We start from the raw sequence: 10183 nt of genomic DNA, 5'->3' as shown, positions 1-10183 counted from the left end.
ATAAGCCATGAAATGAAAGTGGCTGCAGCAGAACATCTCGCAAAATTCTACAAAGGGTATGGCGAGTTCAGTGGGTTGCAGACTTCATGTAGTTATTGCCTCAAAGCAATATGCAACCAAACTGACTTCACAACTTCACAGCTCTGATCTTATATTGAATGTTTCCAGTGCTTATTGTCACTTGGATAGTTGCGTTTTTGTTCAAACATAAAATGGAAAATAAAAAATAAAGTTTACATTGTAGTTATCATTCATATTAAGCATATGGTCACAAGTTAAAAGAAAACAAAAAGAACAGTTTTGACTTCGTTGTCCCAATACTTTTGGAGGGCACAGTAACAAGAACACATCACCAAAATCAGGTGGCTTTTTTATTTTTATTTTTCTGATTCCAAGGGTCTACTGAGTAGCTGCAACATTGATTCGTGCTTTAAATTTCAAAATCAATCCGAATGCTAACTAATAGAAATAAATATGGAATTAGTCTGAAATTCAAAAAGGAAAAATAACACAATGAGGCTCATTTCACCACCCCTTTGTCATGCTGCTAATTAAAATCACCTGGGATGGTAAATGAAATTCCAGGAAAACATATACACAAGGTGCCTTTTCATCATCACACATTGCCTGGTTGATATTGTTTTTGTCCGACTGAAAAGCAAAAGTTAAAGGGTTGTAACCAAATATGGGAGCTTTGAAAAGTAATGTCTATTGATTCTTTGTCTGATGCTATACACGTTTAGAATGCTTGTAGCATATTTGTTAACAGCAAAGAGAAAGTTGTGTTGAGCAATTACACATTTTAAATGTCATACCTGCCTTTTTGTTTAAGTTGCACGTCATTTTCAATTGCAAAAATTGATATTTGCAGAGCAACCGTGCACCATAGGGTGTTGTTGCCACAGGCATTTTTCGCTTTGCGTATTATCCCCTATGCACACTGTTTTTTCTTCTGCAATGACTGTTGTGCGATTTATGACTCATCTCTCTTCGGTATGTTTTTAGTGTTTTTCCTGGTTGGGGTGAGAGATATTTTAAAAAAATGTATATGTATAATTTCCAATCAGGAAAAAAACCACTTTAATAATCTAATGAAAGAAGTAAATACAAACATTTTCTGCAGAGACATTTAAAAAGGCTTCATGCAAAATACCTTCAACTGAATTTAATGCAATATTAACAACATTTGACATGTTTAAGCATGCATTTTGCTTCATTAAAATTCATTATGCACTACTTACAATAAGTGATCTTCTGTGGGAAAAGGATGCTATTGCATTCCATTTCGAATGGCTTTTGCATTCCTTATAAATAGACCTGTGTTATTAAAGATTTCCATTAACTTAAGGGGAATATTCTAACATATTCCTCAGCCCATCTGCACAGGTTTGAATTGAGGCCCACGTTAGTTTATTTGTAGGCAGCAAGGTGGAATGAAGTTGGCACTGCTGCTTTACAGCTAAGACAAGCCAAGGCTGGCTTTTACTGGGGGTTCCAATTCCTTCCTACACTCCAAAGACCTGCTGGTTAGATTAATTGGTCCCTCAGAATTGTACCTCCTGTCCTGCAATGGACAATTGTCCCACCTTATGTCCTGTAGCCCATGTGTGCTCCAAATTGCTGTGATAATTACAAGGCGTAGGCAGCTCTCTGATAAAGGATAGTTTCTTCCCCTGTGAAAGAGGAGTGCTTGCTTTGGCGCCTGTAAAATTATATCTCACTGAAGAAAGAGATTCAGGTTCGCGATGTGCGTGAGCACCTGGACCATAACTGACGGACGCTCAGCAGTTTTTTTAAATGACTAAATTGAAATTCACAATAGCAATTTTTGTTATCTGTTCACACCTGGTTTCTAAAACGAACATATGACCAATAAACAGCACCTACATGATCAGAAGAATAAATTAGCTGCAACATGACAGGATCACCTCATCGCACAGTAAAATGCCATAGAAACTTCAGTTGCCCATGGAAAGTTATGTAAAAATCAAATCGTTGACATAATTAGGAAATTGTTGCACCTGTCTCTTCTAAATTATGCCAAGGCAAAACTTCACGTTTGAATGGTAGAAAGGCCGGCTGCGCTATAGAACTGTTTTAAAAAAAACTGCTGAATCTCGTACGTAAGTAATGAAAGCACCATAGAGAATATAGCATGATACAAATAGAAGCAGCTGATAAAAGCACTTCTCTTGTATGTTATAACCCCTGCCGGAGTTGATAAGTTAAAATGTACTTACTATAATCACTGGCCATTATAGATCCTCTGTTTGAAGAAATCCTTTCCAGCATCCTGTCATTTCTTTCAATAGGTCTTTGTCCTTTGCTTTGTGTTTCATTCAAAGTTGTTTATTTTTAATCTCAATTCCAGTATTTCTCCATCAGTCTAATTTGCTACTCTCTGATAAGGCTTGTCCAGCCATTGTTATGTGTGGCCCAATTCCATGGGCTGGAATGGGCATATTTTCACTTTATGTCTGTTTGGTTTTCCTCCTTATCTGTTCAACAGGTTGTCCATTCCTTCTGTGCTTTTCTCTCTCTTTGATGATATGTTGTCCGTTTCCTTTTGATTAGAGGCCAGGGGCTCATTTTGGAGGAGGCATTGTTTCACAAAACTGTTGTTGTTGAGTCTAAATTTTAACCTAAATGTCCACCTCCAAAAAAGTTGTGTAATCCTTTTTTTTAAAATCTGATTGCATATTTCATCACGTCTTTTATGAACAAAAGACTACCTCTACCCGCAAAGAATATGGTTAATTCAATATGGATTATAATGTCAGTGTAGTTACTACAATAATCATATTATAGTAAAGTTATTAATACTGAATATTTCAAGAAACATGTCCTAGTATTAAATTAGTATCACTAATGGCACTGACACTAGTGGCAACAATATCAGTGCCACTGTTACGCTTTATAATTAGTTCTAGGTTTGTAATTAAAGAGCTATTATTACATATTTTTTTCTAAAACTACGCTTTACTCATGAAACTATTTTTTATCATATTTTTCCATTATGAGAAAGTTGTGGGCCAGCTGCCCATTTAATTAATTTATGTGTGATGGGCGAATTGCCCATGGGTTTCCCACAGTGAACAATAATGACCATTTGCGTGCCAAGATTATCTATATTGTTCAATTTAAACTAGATTGGAAGGGGAAAGACACCAAAGATAACCAAAAAGGAAGTTACAGTACATGCGGAACAAAGACAAAGGGATAAACAAGACAAATGATGAGGTAATTATGTGCTGGTACCTAAATGTGAGGAGTATCTGAAACAAATGAGATGAGATAGAAGCTAGCACATTAGCGGGCAATTATGATGTTATTGAAATCACAGAAACCTGGCTAACTGAAAATGATGGAGAGGAATGTAACATTAGCAGATACACCCTGTTCCGGAGAGACAGGAAAGATAGAAGAGGAGGAGGTGAGGAGCTGTATATCAGAAAGAGTGTTCAGGCTCAGGAACTTAAATTACAAGAATCTCTAAACCTATGTGGGTTAGACTAATTAAAAAATACATTCCAAATGTATAGTGTTAAGAGTATACTGCCGACCACCAAATGCAGATGATGATTATAACAACACTATATAATGAAATTAATTTTTATGTGCAAGAGAAATGCACTTGGGACAAAAGGTGGGGCAGGGAGTGTACTTTGGGCCTAGAGTTTTGAGAAGCCTCTAACCTTTACTACCCTGTCTTTTTAAAAAAAAATAGTTCCTTACGTGTAGGAGAGGTGGAGAACTACATGTCCCAAGATGCCTTGGGGAATGGCTTGTTAATTTCCTGTCGAAAGAGTCTCAGCTGTGAGGGATTAGCTACTTTCTTGCTGGCTTCAAAAGGGTGTGGCAAACACAAGTTAGAGTCTTTTTTTTTAAACAGGGACCTGAGAGAGAGTTTGGCTCTTGGTGTTGGTTTATTTTGAACTCTTGAGAGGAAAAAGTGAATAATACTGAAGTGTAGTAGTTATCTTAGATTCTATTTGCTTATATTATTTCTCCCTAAAAAGAGGGAACTTGGTTGTATTTTTGGATACTGTTTTTGTAAAAGAGTTGGGGATGAAGTATTTTGCTGGCTTTTCTATGGGAGTAAAACGTTGACATCCTGGTCGGTTGTGTCCCAGAAAATCCTGGAAACATCGTATTTTGTTGCAGAATGTGGGCAATTTGTTAAAAGCCTGGATGTAAAAAAAAAAAGATGGAAGATTACATTAAGGCCATGATACAGACCATGACAACACTCTAGCAGGTGGCTGCAATACAAAATTAATAGACTCAGTTACTTAGAGAAGACCTAATGCACACCAGCCATTGTTTACAATGGGAGATGCAGAGTATTGCTGACAAAAATAGTGATCTAGCAGCAGGGACAATGGAGGAGCCCTATCGCATCTGCGCTATCCTCTTCTTACAGACAATGAGTGCTACAGAGGATGTAGAGGCATATTTACTATCTTTTGAATGAACTGCAGAAAGAGAACAATGACCTCTGGCCCAGTGGGCAGGGCTATTAGCCCCGTTTTTAAGAGGTGAGGTACAGAAAGCCTACCCTAACCTCAAGGCCCTGATGCCTGTGATTACCAGAAATTAAAGGCCAAGATTGTGGACTGTTTGGGGGTTACAGCCAGACAGGACCAAAGATTACATGCTTGGAACTTCTAACCTGGACTGGTATCCAGATCTCAAACGTTTGACCTCATTCATCTGGCAAGGAAATGGCTCTGGCCTGAGGTCCACAGTGCAGCCCGGGTGATAGGATTAATAGTCCTGCACTGGTTTCTGAGGAGTGTGCCTTTGATGGGTTACTCGGGGGGGGGGACCCAAAGGATGCTACTCGGGTCATTATCCCGGTGGAATGCTTTCTTGCCACAACAGACATGCTGAGGAGTGGGATACCGGAACTTCACTTTAAGCCAAAGCCACAGAACTATGACGGGCTCAAGAAAGATGAATGTGGAGGAGATGGAAGATTTGGGAGCAAAGGACAAAGTAGGGGTATTCCCTGGGAGAATGTGAATTACAGCGATTGTCACCTAGGGGAAGGAGATCTGGACTGTAATCTGGAGGATAGTGTTGAAAGGGGAACACATAATTGTTTTAAGGGGTCAGATTTTTTTTTGGGGGGGGGGGATAGTGACTGTAAACTTCTGTGTGCAGTAAAGATTGCTGAACATCAAGTTACTGCTTTGTTAGGCTCTGGGTATGGTTACCCAGGTGTTGAGAGATTCAGCTGATCCTTCTCAAATTGAGGAACATACAAAGGTAAGCATAACTTGGTGGTGTATACCAGTATCCAATTGCCAAAGTTGATAAAAGGACTGGCTCAGGGATTTGCCAGGTGGGTGTTGTACCATCCTTACCTGAACCTGGGATATTGGGGAGAGATTTCCCTGTTTTTCAGAAACAATGGCATTGGAAGAAGAGTAGTATGTATCCAACTAGTAGCCAGATGAAGACCTCTGACTCTTTTCCTGGTTAAGCCATACAGTAGATCAGTTTCGTGATGAAAGCTTTGGAAAAAACCTTCGTTCTGGTCTTGGTAGGAGATTAAACAAATATAGAAGAAGCTGGATCCTTGGCAGGGCTAGAGGAGGTTCCCGATTTTTTGGGGAACCAGCACAGATTCTGGTTCTGCTCAGTTAAGGGACCCTACCCTTGCAAATATATAGGCTAAAGTAAAGGTAGTTAATAGGACTCCTGTAGATATGACTGTCCTGTTGACCTATCCCTATTTTGCTTTGAAAAATGACCTCTTGTATCATGTCAAGAGGAACACTTGCCCACCCCACTGCCTTATAGGTATAGGCTACCTAAGACATAGCACATAACCATGTGTTAGGTGGCCATGTTGTGGTGGGAAAAAAAACTAAAGAGAATTAAAAAAAAAAGTTTTTTTGGTTTTGTGTAGTAGCTGACGTGGCAAAATTCTGTTTTCTGCCCAGAATGTCAAAGAACAGCTCTTTTCCTGGGTTTTAGAAGCCCTTTAATTCCACTCCCAATAATTGAGATTTTGAAAGGATAATGATGGATTTAGTGGTCCCACTAGTTAAGTTGGAAAGGGGCCATCAGCACAACCTGGTAATTGTTGATTATGCCACACAGTATCTAGAAGCAATTCATTCGCCTTACACCTGTTCTAAGACTATAGCTGAGTAGTTGATGTCATTTATTTGGGTGGGTTCCCCTAAAGAAATACTCCCTGACCAGGGAACTCCTTTCAAGTCCAAGATAATGAAGGAGTTCTTATGTCAGGCACACCAGGACATCAGTGTATCATCCTCAGACAGATTGTCTGGTGGAAAGGCTTAATAAGACTCTCACATCTAAGTTACCCAAGGTCATTGAGAAGGATGGTACCTGATGTATAAGTGGCTGAGACTTTGTCAACCAAAAACTAGCAGCAAAGAGTCTTCTATTTAAAAACAAGGCAGTATTCTCTAAGACACCTGGATAAACCCTAGTTATTGAACATGACATAGTCATGGAGCCAGGGAAAAAGATGTGCTTAAAACCCTATAGAGTAATGGAGGCTAGACAAGAGGCGATTGATACAGAGGTATGGAAAATGCTACAGGTGGGGGGTGTTTGAAGAATCCCAAAGTTAGTGGTCTACCCCCACAGTGTTGGCCTCAAAACCAGATGGTTCTATATGTTTTTGTGATGATTATAGGAAACTTAACAGGATTTCTAAGTTTGACGCATATCCCATGCCTAGAGTTGATGAGCTAATAAGTGAGTTTCAGCCAGATATATCACCACATTAGATCTTACAAAGGGGTATTGGCAGATACCATCGACACAGGAGACAAAAGACAGAATGGCATTTGCAATGCCTGAGAGTCTCTATCAATATAAGGATTTACCATTTGCTCTCTAGGAGCCTCTGCAACCTTCCAGAGAATGATGAATAAGATACTAAGCCCCCACAAACAGTATACATCTGCATATCTAGATAACATGGTGATACATAGTACTGACTGGCACTCTCACTTGCCCTGTGTACACGCCGTTCTTGATTCCCTACAAGAGGCTGGATTAACAACCATCCTGTCGAAATGCAGCAAAGGGGCTGGAGAAGCACAATATCTAGGCTATATCCTCAGTATGGGTATGATTAGATCTCAGGCTCGTAAGCCAGTTGCAATCAAAACCTGGCCAAGACCAGTAAATAAGAAATGGGTGAGGGCATTTCACCAGGTACTATCAACGGTTTATTTGTAGGATTGCTACAGTTGCAGCCCCGGTAACAGATTTAATTAGGGCAAAGAATCCCTTGATGGTAAAGTGGTCTCCAGGGACTGGGAGTGCTTTTCAGGCACTAAACGATGCTCTGTGTACTGAGCCGGTTTGAATAACTCCCATTTTCCTTAAGGATTTTATCCTTTATTTTATACTGGGGCATTAGGTATCATGTGGGGTGAGCTCCCCCCTACTGGCCCCTCTAACACCTCTTCCAGCAGCAAACTTAGTTTTTCCCAGGAGGTCTCCCATCCAGGTACTGACCAGGCTCACCCCTGCTGTGTTTCAGAGGGTTGCCAGTTGTGAGTCGCAGGGTGACATGGTTGTTATGACCTTAAAAATGTCTAGGGTTTGACCAAAAGCCACAACATAAAGAGAACACCCGAGAGATCGGATTCCCCTGGGAAAACAAATCAATTTTCTTATCGCAAATCCAGGGAACCAGAAGTCAATGTTCATATTCAAATAGGGAGGGGAAAGACAAAAAAGGGAAAAAAACCAAACAAAGCTGATAATAAAAGAAAAATAAACTCAATAGGGGGGAAAAAAGGTGGTCGTGCCTAAACAATAAGGCTGTACCCCCCAAAAAAAAGTATTCTGCATTCTACACTTATCTACACTAACTAACCAAACCAAAATGAAAACAAAAGGAAATGTACAACACCTCTTTCCCCATCCCAAAAACCACACACCGCTCCACTATCTCTGTTCCCCATATCCGATCTCCCAGGCCCCCCCCCCCTTGTTTGCACTCGTCTTCCCCTTTTAAATGCTCCCACCATCTACTTAATTAATTAATTGGCAACACCTGGAAAAAGAGGAGAAAGCAATTAGAGAAAAAAAAACACTCTAACCAAAGGTATCACAATGGTATGATATTAAAACCAACAGGCTCCAGGTAAAGGAAAAAGAGTACCATGTATTCCAACCCCAGGTCAAAAGCGATATTTGAAAGGGCAAGAGAGGCATTGAAATGCATGTTTGAATTGAGGCTCAAATAAGGTATTTCTGTGACACAACTTCAGAAGAAGCCAAAACAAATTTATATAGAAAAAATGGTAAACTTCTAGACAATGAAAGGGAAATGCTGATGTATTGAATAATTCTGGTACTGTATTTACTAAGGAAGTCAGGCAGAGGAAGGACAACATTCTGTATTCAATAGTATCAATAGAAGAAGGAGAAGTGATTTGGGTACTAGAAGCACCCAATATTAATAAATTGCCAGGGCTTTATGGTATTTTACCTATTGTAATCAAGGAAACAAGAGTTATCCAGAAGCCATTGATGGAACCAACAGTTGCTCAAGACAGGGGTAGTACCCAGGGACTGGAGAATTGCTAATATAGTGTCCAGTCATAAAAGGGTATGAACAATTGAACCAAGTAACTACAGACCAATACATCAGATTACATGTAAGGTTACATGTTTAGTAAGGAAACAATTGTAAGAACTAAACTAGAGGATCAACTATATGAGAGTAATATCCAAGGAAAAAAATAGTATGGATTTGGAAAAGGTAGCCATTTTGTTCATTTGAGCAAGAAATGACCGTAATGGACATATGTGGAGCATATGATATTTTGATTTTTAGAAGTGTTTTGATAAACTTCCCATAGAAGATTAATTCTCAAATTGTAGGTGGTAGGTATTCAGAGCATAGTGAGGGTGTGAGCTGAGAATTGGTTATTAAATACCACACAGAGGGTATAAATAAGGGATGGGTACTCAGATTGGGATGGTGTAATTAGTGGAGTACCACAGGGATCTGTACAAGGACCACTGCTGATCTTAATTAATTTCAACGATCTAGATTCCAGAATAATTATCTGAGCAAGTTTGCCGATTATACAAAATTAGGAACAACAGCAAACACTGTAGAAGTAGCAGATGAAATTCAAGAAGAACTGATGAAATTTACGACTCTCAGATGACCTTTAATGTAGATTTGTGTAAGGATACCGCATGTAGGTCCTAAAACTGTAACATAAATACTAAATGAGAAACAATGATAGAAACGTGGCTTCTGATGAAAGGTACTTAAGTGTTTATGTCTAGGAAATGTAAATGTTGCATCAGCAATGTGGGGAAGCAATTAAAAAGCAAACAAAATGTTAGGATATATAGTTTAAAAAGCCAAATTTAAATCAAGGGATTTTACAATGTTAGAAACTACCCAGCCATGTTGCTGAAGCCAATACCCTGTTTTTTATTCTAAGAACAACTGTGTGAGATCCTCAAATTAATTAACCACTGAACTACCAAACAGGCTAGATGGATCTAATGTAACCTTTCCTATGTTCTCATACAAAAGACTAATAACAATTTGGTCTGTTTTTGCTCAGTTCTAATACAGAATTATAGATCATTAAAACCTACTTTAAATGTTTCAGAAATTATTGTGAACTGTCTGCAGGGTTTTTGTGGATTTTTTTTTTTGCTTTGAGCAGTATATCCATCCCAGCTATTAGATCCCTTTTGGACCCAGTGCAGCATTTTAGATTAGTTGTTTGTTGCCTTGGAAAAGTGTGGTGCTTCATGCTCATCACGTTAACCCAGTTCTCTTGGGTTCATATCAGCACATGGCTCCATGTGACCGAGCCTATTATTGTCTGGAACAATAAATCAGGCCTGCTTGGTTTGTATTTTTTTGTACTCTGAAAGTGTATTGGTTGATTTAAAAATTAAAACATGAACGAGCACCATCTACTGGAGTGCTAGTCCACAAACTGAATTGTGCTTATAATACAGAGCACGAATTGCATCCACACAATGGTTTTTGTATTCTGAAAGACGAATATTTTTACATAGAAGTCGCATCAGAGTAATATTTTACATGAATAAGTAGCCACAAGCCAGAAACCCGTCCACAATCTATAGTAACGTCGCCGAGACCCTGTGTTTCGTCCTGCGTGGCCCAAGGGATATTAAAAGG

This window comes from Atractosteus spatula, chromosome 13 (genome assembly GCF_055471065.1).
Source record: "Atractosteus spatula isolate fAtrSpa1 chromosome 13, fAtrSpa1.hap1, whole genome shotgun sequence".
NCBI lineage: Eukaryota > Metazoa > Chordata > Actinopteri > Semionotiformes > Lepisosteidae > Atractosteus > Atractosteus spatula.
This window is presented reverse-complemented; position numbering follows the sequence as displayed.